We start from the raw sequence: 13864 nt of genomic DNA, 5'->3' as shown, positions 1-13864 counted from the left end.
TCCTGTGAGCCCAGGCTGAGCATCACTGCCAGGCACAGCCACTAGTTTGCTCAGGTTCCATCTCTTCCTCCCGTGGGTTTCAGATTAACCAAGTACTTAAATATGGGTTTAACTTTGAGCGCATGAGCAACTCCTGCTTACTGAAATGTTCTTGCAATGGGCTTGGTGTTAAGGATGTCCTAAAATCCAAAGTGAAGGGCTGGTGAAGCCCATGCGGGGATGAGTGGCACCATTTCCTTCCCTGCTTGGGCCCACCAAGGGGCTCAAGGTCCCATGAACCTGCTGAACCCCTGGGCCTGGCTGTGTGTCGTAGAATCACAGAATCATTCTGTTTGGAAGAGACACTCGAGTCCAGCCATTAACCTAACACTGGCACTAAACCATGTCCCCTAAGAACCTCATCTACTCATCTTTTGAACACCTCCAGGAATGGTGGTTCAACCACTTCCATGGGCAGCCTGTTCCAATGCCTGAAAAAAAGGTGTCTGAGAGAACTGCGCATTGGATCACTGTTACTATATCACAAGCATTTTATCACAAATTCAGAAGTGAGGAATTTGGACCAGAATAAGACCAGAGGGTTCTTGACTGTTTTTATTCAGGGGGAATTATAAACCTTTTGATGTGATATCACTGTCCCAATCTTCAGCAGTGCTCCAGGGCTGCCCACCACTCCCAGGGAAGTTCTCCAGTACATCTGTGCAGATGTTGGTGGGGTTTCAGGAGTGATAGCAGGCATGGTCCAGTGGGTCACTATCTCCAACACTGTGCTCCCCCACACACCCAGAGCTCTGCTTCCACACCTGCATGTACTTTGGTTTGATAGGAAGCAACTCAATAGCTCGCTGTCCTTAATGCCTTGCTGGTGATCTCACAGATCATCTGCCTGCCATTGGCCTCCTGGCTGAGGCTGTCTCTGGTGACCAGGAGCCCCATTCCTTTAGTCCAAGAGGAGAACAGTGATCCCCTCTCTATGAAATATGTATGTATGTGTGAGCATGCATGAGGAACAAAATGATGTTCCTTCTCCAGAAAGAAAGGAGTGACCTTCTCCTCCCTGCTTGCAGCCTGCTGATGTGTCCAGCCCTGCAAAGCTGCCCCTTCACATCTCACCGTGTGCTAGAGAGAACAGGAGAAGAAGCGAAGGATGTTATTTCCTCGCAAAGACCCGTCCCTTGTTCTCAATCACCATGAACAGGGCCAGTAAAAGAGGCCAGGCCCTCCCAGGTCACACTGGAGGAGCACGGCGGCTCCCACCTTCCCTCCCAACAGATGAAGTCAGTACTTGCTACTCAAACTAGACTAATAATAGTGTTGGGGCAGCAGGAGGTGAGTGCAATCAAGTGCGAGAGCCTGAGTTATAGCAGTAACCTGCTGAATTCCCGGGTCACAAAGTAATTTACAGAACAACCCCAATGTCATTCAATAATTATTCAGACAGCCGGGGCCCCGGGGGGCACAGCCTCCTGCTGGGTGTATTATTAATACCATCAACAAGCAGCAGGATTTTGGTGTGAAGAAAAGAACCACAACACCAGCGTGTGAACCTAAGGAGCAAATGGAAAATGGTATTAATAGGATATTTTACTGGTCTCTAATGAATAAAAAAAATCTGTCTGTCTTGTCCTAGCAAGTCGTTCAGTGAAATATGAATGTGTCCCCTTTGACAGGGAAAATTGCTCGTGGCAGTTTGCAGCCGAATAGGAGGACGATTGGTGTGTCCGTGGCTGCCCATTGATATCTCCCAGCCTCTGCGATAGTCCCCATGGAGACTGAATGGGAGGGGGGGAGGTGGTTTCCAAGCGCCCCAGAATAATTTAAATTAATATCCAGTGAACAATGTAAACCTTCTCTTTGACGTGGCGTGGGAATGGGCAGTCACAGCGCTCGATCTGGGTCAGCTGCAAAGGAAGGTAACGCCACAGCCAGGGTTTGATCAGTGGAGTAAGCCTGGGGTAAGACCTCTGCTGTCTCAGTCCCTCTCTCCTCCTCCCACCTCCTCTCCTCCAAAACATCTAGAAATGACAGCAAATTCCCTTTGGAAACTTCTTTTTATGAATGGAGACTTCTTGGGTGAAGAGTACGCGTATAAAACCTGAGAGCGGGTGCAGAGGGCAACGTCTTTTGCAATGAGTGACCCTGGCACATGGGTACCAGGAGATGCAAGTGTCGACAGGCTGGTGTTGCCACAGCTGCAATTTTAACACTGCTTTGGGTTTTGTGACCCTTCCTCACACAACTGAAGCTCTACGTGGCCTAAGGGTTGCTGCAAAGGTGCAATAAGGAATTACATGGGCAAAGCCTGAAGTGAATCAAGACTGGCGTAATGTGTGAGTTGTTTCTCAGCTGGGAGATGACAGCAGAGCGCTGCTTACTACATTGCTTTGGTCTTATACACAGTGCTAACAAACAGATAAGCAAAAGCTCCCTGGTTTTGACCCTTCCTCATGGAGAGCCCTCAGTGCAGGAAAGACATGGACCTGTTGGAGAGGGACCAGAGGAGCCACAGAAATGATCAGAGGCTGGAACAGCTCTGCTGGGAGGACAGGCTGGGAGAGCTGGGGTGTTCAGCCTGGAGAAGAGAAGCTCCAGGGAGACCTTATTGTGGCCTTTCAGTGCTTAAAAGGGGCCTGTAAGAAAGATGGGGATGGACTTTGCAGCAGACCCTGTTGGGACAGGACAAGGGGTGATGGCTTTAAACTAAAGGAGGGGAGATTCAGGCCAGACATGAGGAGGGAATTTTTTAAGATGAGGGTGATTGCCCAGAGAGGTGGTGGATGCCCCATCCCTGGAGACATCCCAGGCCAGGCTGGACAGGGCTCTGAGCAACCTGATCTGGGTGAAGATGTCCCTGCTCATGGCAGGAGTGGCACTGGATGAGCTTTGAAGGTCCCTTCCAACCCAAACTCTTTTATGATGCTATGAAACATGGGGGTAAATGTTCCTCAAGGGTATTTAAAAGATCAGAGGAGGCTTCCTGGCCTACCTCAGGGCTAAATAGCAGATGTTGGTTTATAACAAAAGAGATTTTGCCTCAGAGCTGTTCCCATAATGTGGTAATAGGGCTGGGCTGTTGCCTCAGGCACTACCTGAGGTGGTAGACCCATGTCCTCATTTGATCCAAGTGTGTGGGAGGTAGATAGGTCACCACCAGTGACTGGGAAGAGACTGTTGTGCTGGGGTGCCCTGCTCTGCATGGAGCCCTCCTGGAGCATCCCTCTGGAGTATCCAGGCTGAGGTTGTTATGGGAGCAGCAGCATCAACACTTTGGCATGAGATTTACTCAGTCATTCTCTCTGGTCCCTAAAAGCACAAAATGAGTAAATCTCCACAAAATTGTGCAGCAAAAAGAAGCTGGCCATGTGGAGCTGCCCAGTGATAGGCAATGCCCTGGACCAGCACACTGGTGGATCAGTTCATTCTCCTCTGGGTGTGCCTGGTATGCGAGAAGGGAACATGGGTGTATCTGCAGAGCTCTCTGGGTCCATGAAAGCCCTTATGGCTGTACCAGGAGTTGCTGGCTCTGGTGTCGATTGAATTAGAATGGTGTTACTGGATGGAGTATGTGCCAGAGCACAGTCTGGAAGGCTGTCACCTCCCCGGTGGAGATGGAGAGGAACAATGCCTGTGGCTGGTCCTCACATTTCCTATCAGAAAACAAAGCATGCAGGGTGGCTCCCCTTCCCCATCTGTCACAACTTAGGCCAATTCACTGCTTTTGCACAGCTGTTTAACTACATCAGAGTTAGAGCAGATGTCCAGCAGCTGATAGATGTCCATCTGCCCAGGGGAGGTGACCCTGAACCTGCAAAGCCACCAGAGCAGAGACCCCTAGAAGTCCAGCAGGAAGGCATCTAATGTATTTAGGAGATACAGTGATAGACTGTCCTGAAACTGGATGGACACCCCATCACTACAAGTGTTCAGGGTCAGGGTGGAGAGGGTTTTGAGCAGCCTCACCTAGTGGAAGATGTCCCTGCACGTGGCAGGGGGTTGGACTAGATGATCATTAAAGGTCCCTTCTGACCCAAACCATTCTCTGGTTCTATGAAACACACGCAGATGGGATCTCCAGCTGGGAACCAGGGGGATCCAGGACTGACGAGTGTGTCCTACACCCACAGTGCGCAGCCGGAGGTTGGAAGCTCAACCATAGAAAATGTTTCAGTGGCCACAAATGACTCGTCTTTCTGTGGCCTTTTTCAATGTTTGGCCAGTGTTCTTTTCCAATTTTTGGTTTTGCTTGCTTTTATGCTCCCAGAGCCCAGCAGGCAGAGAGTAGGGACACAGAGCACCACGGGCATTGCTGGCAGAAGGTACGGGGGGCTCTGACGTTAGTCGTAGACTCTGGGCCCTTCCTCTTGCTCACAGTTGAGCAACAAATTGCTACTGACATCCACCCCCATGCAACCTCCCTCCTCGGTTTCTCCCACATGCGCCGCTGCCAAAAGTAACTGTAATTTTGTGCCTGTGCTGCTTTTCTTGGTGGGACCCATGAAAAAGGGGTGAGAGATGTGTTATGCTGCTGTTATCACTGTCACTGCCTAAGAACAGGATCACCAAAATACTTCTATTTTCCCTTTTGTGCTTGTGCACGGATGTTGCTGCTGATATTCCCTGAATTCCCCTGAAAAATAAAGAGTGTTTTATCCGTATTCCCCGAGTGCTCAATACAAATGCAAATCAGCTCCGCGTGGTAACTGTTGGTTTGGGTTTTTTTCCTGGCTGCCCAGCATCACTTGGCGGGTCTGTTCTCACTTGTTTCTTTTCCTCATTTTCCTTTAGTCGATGTGTCCTAAGCGAGGTCCTCGGGAGGGTCAGAGACCTGCTCCATTCCCACACCTCTGCCCTCCTCCTCCTCCTCCTGTTGCCCAGCTTGTTTAAAGCCTGTTTGTTTATTAACCCCTTGAGCAGAAAGAGCTGAAGGGCTAAAAATAAACCAGGACTCACTCAAATTCCTTGAAATGCTGGTTGGGTGGGCCACACTGGGCCCAGATGAGAACATCTGGGTGCTTTATGTTCCTGCTTTGCTGCCACGGGGTTCATCTCTTGGGTAACAGCAAGTGGAAGATCATGGATACAGGGAGACCAGATCAGAGGGAAGAAGGTGACTCTGAACTTTCCCATCACTTTAAATAGGTCAATGCCTTTTAGATAATAAAATACCTAAATGAGGGACTCCTAAATCCCCAGTGAGTGGGGAGTATAAGTTGGGGAATGACCTACTAGAGAGAAGTGTAGGGGAAAGGGACCTGGGGGTCCTGGTGGACAGCAGAATGACCATGAGCCAGCACTGGGCCCTTGTGGCCAGGAAGGCCAATGGCATCCTGAGGTGTATTAGAAGGGGGGTGGTCAGTAGGTCAGAGAGGTTGTCCTGCCCTTCTACTCTGCCCTGGTGAGACCACACCTGGAATATTGTGTCCAGTTCTGGCCCCTCAGTTCCAGCAGGACAGGGAACTGCTGGAGAGAGTCCAGCGCAGGGCAACAAAGATGATGAAGGGAGTGGAGCATCTCCCGTGTGAGGAAAGGCTGAGGGAGCTGGGGCTCTGGAGCTGGACAAGAGGAGACTGAGGGGTGACCTTATTAATGTTTACAGATATATAAAGGGTGAGTGTCATGAGGATGGAGCCAGGCTCTTCTCAGTGACAACCAATGATAGGACAAGGGGTAATGGGTTCAAACTGGAACACAAGAGGTTCCACTTAAATACGAGAAGAAACTTCTTCTCAGTGAGGGTGACAGACACTGGAACAGGCTGCCCAGGGGGGTTGTGGAGTCTCCTACTCTGGAGGCATTCAAGACCTGCCTGGACACCTTCCTGTGTAACCTCATCTGGGTGTTCCTGCTCCAGCAGGGGGATTGGACTGGATGAGCTTTCAAGGTCCCTTCCAATCCCTGACATTCTGTGATTCTGTGTGATTTGAACAAGTGGGATTTTAACCAGCAAGGCTGGTGAGAGGAGCTGGTGGTCTAAACCCTTAGGCCAAAACAGGTGTTTACTCACCTAGAAAATCATGCACTGTTTTTTTTAAATACAAATAGTCAGTAGACTAGGCTGCCAGGTTAAAGCCATACCTCACATTTCTTCTTCTGGAGCTGGCACATTGTCTTCTGTGCCCACATTTCAGACTGATGCAGACTCTCTGCTCTCAGGTCTCTTGACTTTTGTAAAATAAATTATTTGAAATTGTATTTAAAGCTACAGCTGAACAGATCTGCAAGTTACGTCAAATGCGCACAGGATTACTGCAAGGGGGAGTTAAAAATGAGACATCAACATCAAAATTCAGTACCAGCGATCCAGCAAAAGGCAGCCTGCTGGTCCTGTGAGCCCAGGCTGAGCATCACTGCCAGGCACAGCCACTAGTTTGCTCAGGTTCCATCTCTTCCTCCCGTGGGTTTCAGATTAACCAAGTACTTAAATATGGGTTTAACTTTGAGCGCGTGAGCAACTCCTGCTTACTGAAATGTTCTTGCAATGGGCTTAGTGTTAAGGATGTCCTAAAACCCAAAGCGATGGCTGGTGAAGCCCACGGGGGTGAGTGGCACCATTTCCTTCCCTGCTTGGGCCCACCAAGGGGCTCAAGGTCCCATGAACCTGCTGAACCCCTGGGCCTGGCTGTGTGTCGTAGAATCACAGAATCATTCTGTTTGGAAGAGATACTCAAGATTATCAAGTCCAACCGTTAACCTAACACTGGCACTAAACCATGTCCCCAAGAACCTCATCTACATGTCTTTTAAACCCCTCCAGGGATGGTGACTCCACCACTGCCCTGGGCAGCCTGTTCCAATGCCTGACAACCCTTTCTGGGAAGAAATTGTTCCCAATATCCAATCTAAACCTCCCCTGGCACAACTTGAGGCCATTTCCTCTTGTCCTATCACTTGTTACTCGGGAGAAGAGACCAACCCCCTCCATGCTACAACCTCCTTTCAAGTAGTTGTAGAGAGCCAGAAGGTCTCTCCTCAGCCTCCTTTTCTCCATGAGGTGTCCTGAGCCGTCTACTGATCTGCTGGTAGTGACTGGATTCGGGTGGGAGAATCGTGGGGCCCGATCCATCGCCTGCATCGCTCTGGTGCCATCTCCCTGATTCTGCCCTGAATTCAAATTCATTTGTGTGGGTTTCTTTGGAGTTTTTTTTGTTTGGGTTTTTTTTTTTTTTCTTTTCATCTTCTTTCCTGCTGCTCTTATTTAGCCTAAAATAACCTTCCAAATCCATCCGGAAGAGATAATTTTAAACTATTGCTCTTTTCCCATTGCTAATTGCTGGTTTGAAACCCCATTTCAAATCACTCTGAATACACAGTCTGATGTTCCTAAGCTAAGTGCCTACCAGGTATTTTCCCCAATGGGCTTTTATTTCCCTGAAAGAAAAACAAAAACCAAAAAACAAACAAAAAAGAAACCTAAACCCCAATGCTGGCTCACTGGTTAGCTTTAAATGGGACAATAGCATCTCCATAGTACATCTTGTTTCCGAAGCAGAGCCGTGTTTTGGCAGGAAGCGACTGAGTTTCGCACGGCCAGTGGGGAGGTTTGGTACTGGCGGGCCCAGAAATGAAGCAGTTAATTGTCCTACTGGGAAGGAGGAAATTTCTTGTAAAAATCCAGAATCTGGTTGAACAATGTGGCCTTTTATTTTTCAGCCTTGGAATCAAGCCTGGCTGCCCTTGTAAACAAAGAAAGGAAAGAATCACTGAACCAACCCAACACATAAAAACTGACCATGTCTTTCTTTGAAGTTCCCTTTATGTTGTTTGGAAAACTTGGGATTATAGGGGTTTCTTCTTTTTTTTCTTCTTTTTTTTTTTTTTTTTTTTTAAGAAAAAGAGGGATGAGAGTTAAGGGAAACTTTTTCTTAAACAGAGCAGCTGAAGTCATTAATTAAGTACCCCATTCATCCCCGAGGCACCGGCTCATCAATCAGATTTCTTATTAGCATTCTGATGACCCGCCTGACCCCCCGTCTCTGCGCTGTCTGCATGACGACACGGAAAACCAGACCACACACCGAACGGAGGAGGATTATTTGACGCTTTTCCTTGCTTGGGGGATGTGACCGAGCTGGGAAGGGGAATGATGACTGACGTTGTTGTTTTGGGTTGAGGCAAGTCAATAAGTGGCTCCTGGAGAAACAGCCCGCAGAGCCTGGGAGGGTGACACGAGTGAGGTCCTGGGGGTTGCTGATAGATGCACAGGGCTGCGCCAGGGCTGGGCCTACGACTTGGTGGCATTGCAGGGTCTCTCTGCTCCCATGGTGGTCACGGTAGGCTCAAATCCAAAGCAAAGAACAGGATTTTAGTGCGGTGACCACCATGCTCTTACCCTTGGGTAACCCCAGTTGGAAAAGGCTTGGCTGCTGAAAATGTGCTGGCAGCTTCAGGCCCCCTAAGCAGCCTGTGTCCTGGAGGCGGGTGAGGATCCCACGTTACCAGTCCTCCAGCCTTCCTCCTTCCAGGTTACTCCAGTCACGAGTAATTGGCTGATGACATCTTTGCACAACTGCTTTTGGGAAAGTTTTTGCATTGCAAAAAAAAAAAAAGACAACATGTTCTAAAGTGTGCGCATTGCTCCTGAGAGAAAGTCAAACTACAGCCACTCCCCACTTAGCCCGGGAATTTGCAGATGCACACACATGTGCGTCTTTGAGGATGGTAAAACCCTGTCCCAGGTTGGCCAGAGAGGTGGTGGATGCCCCATCCCTGGAGACATCCCAGGCCAGGCTGGACGGGGCTCTGAGCAACCTGATCTGGGTGAAGATGTCCCTGCTCATGGCAGGGGTGGCACTGGGTGAGCTTTGACGGTCCCTTCCAACCCAAACTGTTCTGTGATTCTGTGTGCACACACGCATGCACAGAGCCCACAGCCAAGACGACCCGAGCAAGGCGGGGGCAGGTGGTGGCAGCCGCGGGAGATCGGGAGCTGCTGTTCTCCCCAGCAGCTGCAGCGGTGCTGTGCGGAGCCGCACGTGGGGAGGACGAAATTCAGCGGCAATGATGCGCCCGTGTGACAGCAGTGGTGATAGGCACAGGGGTTCAGCTCTGCTCTCAGCGCAGCTTGTTACTGAGAGCTGGCTGAGATTGATAGATTGCTTTTCACAAGGGTTATTCTCAAAATAAAATAATCAGATTTGATTTTTTTTTTTTTTTAATGGAGAAGCTGTTTCCCTGGAAAGATAGAAAATTACTTGTTTTACTGTTTCCTATTTCTTCATTTTATCTCTCTTTTTCTCTCTCCTTTTCAAAAGCAAAAGTATAATACTGTGTGTGGCAAATAGAAAAACTAGAAAGTGTGGATAAAACCATACACATTTTCAAAAGTATTGGGAGGATAATTTTTTTTAAAAATGTATTTCTTCTTTTTTGACTTACTTTAGTTGGAAGTTAGACCTAATGTGGCATATTCTCCTTTAAGTCTTACAGCCTTGGCTGGTTACCATCACAGCTCATCTCTGAATTTAGGCAATAACAATGGTTAAAAAGTCCTTGCCTTTGGAGCCCATCCTCAAGGCAGAGGCTGCTGTCACAACTGAAGGGGACATCAGGGAACATCCTGGGAATGCAAGGACATCCATCAGTCATTGCTGATGGAGGACGAGATGGAGAAGGTGGAAGTGAGAAGGCACAGCAGTTAAATAACAAGGCAACACCAGGAGCAGATACCTGAACCGAGGGCTTCCCATCCAGGGTTGGAACCACGGAACTGCAGGGACACTTCTGCTCTCTGTCCCAATGGATCCTGAATTATCGGGCACCAGTGTGAGGGGTGCAAGTCAGCTACTTCTTCACTGTGTTTATAAATTAGCATTTTATTTTCCTTCTGGGGCACTTCATAGCATCATCTGAGATTTTTACTCCATTAATTCTCTGTTATTGTAGAAACCCAGACACGGATATCGCAGGTCTCTCCTTCTCTTTCTGAGACATGTTGCAGTTGCTGATTTGGTCTTTTGCTGGAGTTTATTTCCTAAGGTCCAGGGTATGTGGTGGCACCTGAAATGGATGCTCTGCAGACCCTTCAGGACTGCATGTCTGCTACAGCAATTTCATGTCCTCCCCTTGACAGAGGCCAGAGGAGACCTTTGGGAAGAACTACAGGAATGGGATGAGGACAGAGCAACACTCCCCCTAGACTGTCCTCATCCTCCTCCAATTTGTGGCTTGGGCACCTCTACCTGCATAGCTGTCTGGGCTCCATGACCCAAGTGGTGTCTTCTGGTCCTGTATAGGCCTGAACACACACCGCCCAGCCAACCCTTGCAGCCCCAAGTGCCCAACTTTGGCTAATGTCATAGAATCTCAGAATCACAGAACAGTTTAGGTTGGAAGGGACCTTCAAAGCTCACCCAGTGCCACCCCTGCCATGAGCAGGGACATCTTCACCCAGATCAGGTTGCTCAGAGCCCCGTCCAGCCTGGCCTGGGATGTCTCCAGGGATGGGGCATCCACCACCTCTCTGGGCAACCTGGGCCAGGGTTTCACCAACCTCAGGGTCAAAAATGCCTTCCTTGTGTCTAGTCTGAATCTCCTCTCTATTAGCTTAAAACCATCACCCCTTGTCCTATCACAACAGGCCCTGCTAAAAAGCCTGTCCCCATCTTTCTTATAGGCCCCTTTTAAGGATGGAAAGGCCTCAATAAGGTTTCTCAACAGCCTTTACTTTTCCAGGATGTCATAGGGGCATAACCAACCGTGGCCAGTGACTATGGACCAGGGCAGGATCACCTGGGGCAAGGATTAGGGCAAGCCAGAAATCAGACCATTAGTCAAAGTGGCTGAAAACCAGCTCCCTGGGCTATCACAAGCGTGTCCTCCACATCCTCAGAAAGGGATCTGTGTGTCCCATGCACTTTAATAAGTTTATATTTTTACTTGGTGATGAGAAGAGCCGGGGTACTTAGATGGACGGCCCTTAGTGTCATGCCGATGGTGCCTGGCCTAGGACAATCTCATGAAGTATATTTTGTATCTGGGAAATGCAGAAAGGAATTAAACCTATTACATATTGAAATTATAAGGGTGCGGTTTTGATATTGACAATTAAGTCAGGTTTTCATGGTCCTTGTTAACCAAAGTAGTGGTTGATCTAGTTCCTGCCTGAGGTATCTGCTATGGCCTGTGACTGCCAGTGTTCTGTGTGTGCTGTGCCATGCTAAACATTACTCAGTGTATTTTGAATTTAGATCAACTAAAATGTCAGATATTTCTAGGAAGTAATTAACTAGTTTCTTCCAAGAGAGTGGCTTGGGAATCATCAAGCAAAAATAACAAAAAACAAACCAAAACAAAATGAAAGAGAAACAAACAAACCCAACAAACCAAACCAACCAACCAACCAAAAACAGGGAGGGAGGAATGTGTATTTGGTAGATGCTGTCACAAAATAGATCAGATGGAGAGACAGTCGCTATGTGGAAGACCTAAAAAACACGCAAAGAGTTGTGAGCAAGAAGACTCAAACCCTTTCCATCTCCCTCTAGCGCAGCAAATGAGGAGGTGAGTTCAACTGGGTACAAGTTTGGCAGCTGCTGATCTGCTGCCGGACCATCTGACACAGTGTTCAGATGTTGTTTGCGAAGCCTGCATAAATTAAATTACACGTACACGGAAAAAAAATTAATTGGGATCTCTGGTGCCAGCAGCTCCTCTTATCGCTTTGTAGCCTGTTCGCATTCCCTGGCAGATAATCACCATGACTAACATTTATCGGACACAGCCAATTTTGCTACCAAAATCTGTTTTCTGACCTTAACGAGCTACTCACAGAAATGACAGCTCCCTTCCCCCAGTAGTGTAACTGCTAACAGAGCTCTCTGAGGAAATAAATGAGTTCTGGGGACACTTTTTATAAAGTTAAAGTATGATGCAATGAATGTTCCAAAGAGCTGAATGGAGGGGATGAGTGCCTTTTATTTCTCTTCATATTTGTGGTAGTTTCCTTCATCTGATTTATTTCTTTTGCTGTTGTGTGTTGCATCTTTAAATCTCGAAAGACTTCATGCAATTGCATGGACACACTGGAGAGAGCTGCTGTCCATACTCTTCATGCCAGCTTGACTTCTGCTCTTTCTTTTTCTACTGTTTTCTAATCTGTATTTTCAAGAAGTCTATAAGGTAGGAATCATAGAATCATAGAATGGTTTGGGTTGGAAGAGAACTTCAAAGCTCATCCAGTGCCACCCCTGCCATGAGCAGGGACATCTTCACCCAGATCAGGTTGCTCAGAGCCCCGTCCAGCCTGGCCTGGGATGTCTCCAGGGATGGTTCATCCACCACCTCTCTGGGCAACCTGGCACAGGGTTTCACCACCCTCACTGTAAAAAAATTCTTCCTCATGTCTAACCTGAATCTGGAAAAGCTTGTACAAGTCTTTTGTCATGCAGTGAAGGGCACTGGGGAATTGACCAGGATTTAGAAGAACCCAGCAAGTTGGAAAAAGGAGAGGTTTGAATTCGAGCAGCTCCTCAGGCTGTTGACCATGGGACATGGTGGCTCCAGACAGTGGTGGGAGCTATGGCTGAGACAGAGAAAGAAAGAAGGACTGGGGCAGATACAGACAGGTCAGTCTGTGGCTCGTTAGCAGATGTCCAATCTAATAGGGCTGTGCTGCCCAGACCAATTCCCTTTACCGACCCAGGTTTCTATAGATCTCCACTTAAGTAATGTGCATTATAAATGCCCAGTTTATCCTCTGGGGACACAGGCTGGGCAGGAGGGCACAGAGCACTTGCTGACTGGATATAGGAACCTTTTATCCACAATGAGTTTTTAAACACTAGAGAGTTATCTTTCTCAAGAACAGCATTCTTCAAGTGGATCTGCCCATTCCTTCCAAAAGTCTGTTGTTCGTATATTTTTGAGTCTTTCAGTCTGTTGTTCGTATTTTTTTGAGTCTTTCTTCCCCCTTTCTCCTTCTGATTCTTCATCCATGAAGCCCCTACTGTCCCATGAACCTATACCATGCTTCTAAAGAAAACCCACCTTTAAATAGTTCATCTAGGCCATGTGTTCACTCTGCAGTGGTCCAGACCTAGTGGCCCTCACCTGAAGATCAGAGCAGAAGGCCCCAGACTGCAGAGGGATGACTTTAAGACGGTCCCTTGCGAAAAAACCCACCAGATTTTCTCCAAGCAGGTCTAAATAACCTGCCTCTGTGCAAAACTGAGTGCAGAATGTTTGCATTTCCGTATCTTGCATATCTGGCTGTTTGTGTGGGGTGCCAGGCTCAGAACTGGCTCAAGTCACTGGCAGAAGTGCCCACCCTGTCTGTGCCTGAGGATGTAGCCTGGATCCTCCCACCCCTCAGGGTTTCCCAGTGGTTTGTCTTCTTCCTTCTTGTGCTGCCACCAGAAGACTGAATTTTGCCTATATTGATGACTCTCCCCAACCAAGTTGAATGAATTCTCCTTATTCCCATTCAAATCCTTCTTAAAGGTCCCTTGCATAGACCCAAAAGAAGTAATTCAAAGCCGTACCTCAGATAAGGTATTGCCCTTCCTTACCTTTATTTTCCTAGGTCAATATGGACAAGGCTTAGCACATCTGGCAACTATTTGTTGTAGCGTCTGTACATTCATGATGAGGCTAGTTATGGATGTTTTGAGACCTTATCAAGCTTTTACAGCTTAATAGGTGGAATTAGATGACTTGGACAATTTGAAAATAGGTGCTCTGCGTTTTTTCTCTTCAATTTTGGTCCCAGATTGGTCTAAACCTGTAATGAACAGAAACAGTTACTGGCTGGGAGTTTTCCCACTCAAAAAGGAGCATGGTGGCCTCTTGAGTGGCTTAAAAGGATTTTCAGGACATTTTGGGCAACTGCCCTGTACTGGTTTGACATGTGTAACTCTAAAGGAAGTTG

The sequence above is a fragment of the Streptopelia decaocto genome (genome assembly GCF_964273445.1).
Source record: "Streptopelia decaocto genome assembly, chromosome: 1".
In the NCBI taxonomy this organism is placed as follows: Eukaryota; Metazoa; Chordata; class Aves; order Columbiformes; family Columbidae; genus Streptopelia; species Streptopelia decaocto.
The sequence above is the reverse complement of the archived record's forward strand: the minus strand, read 5'-3'. Positions refer to the sequence as shown.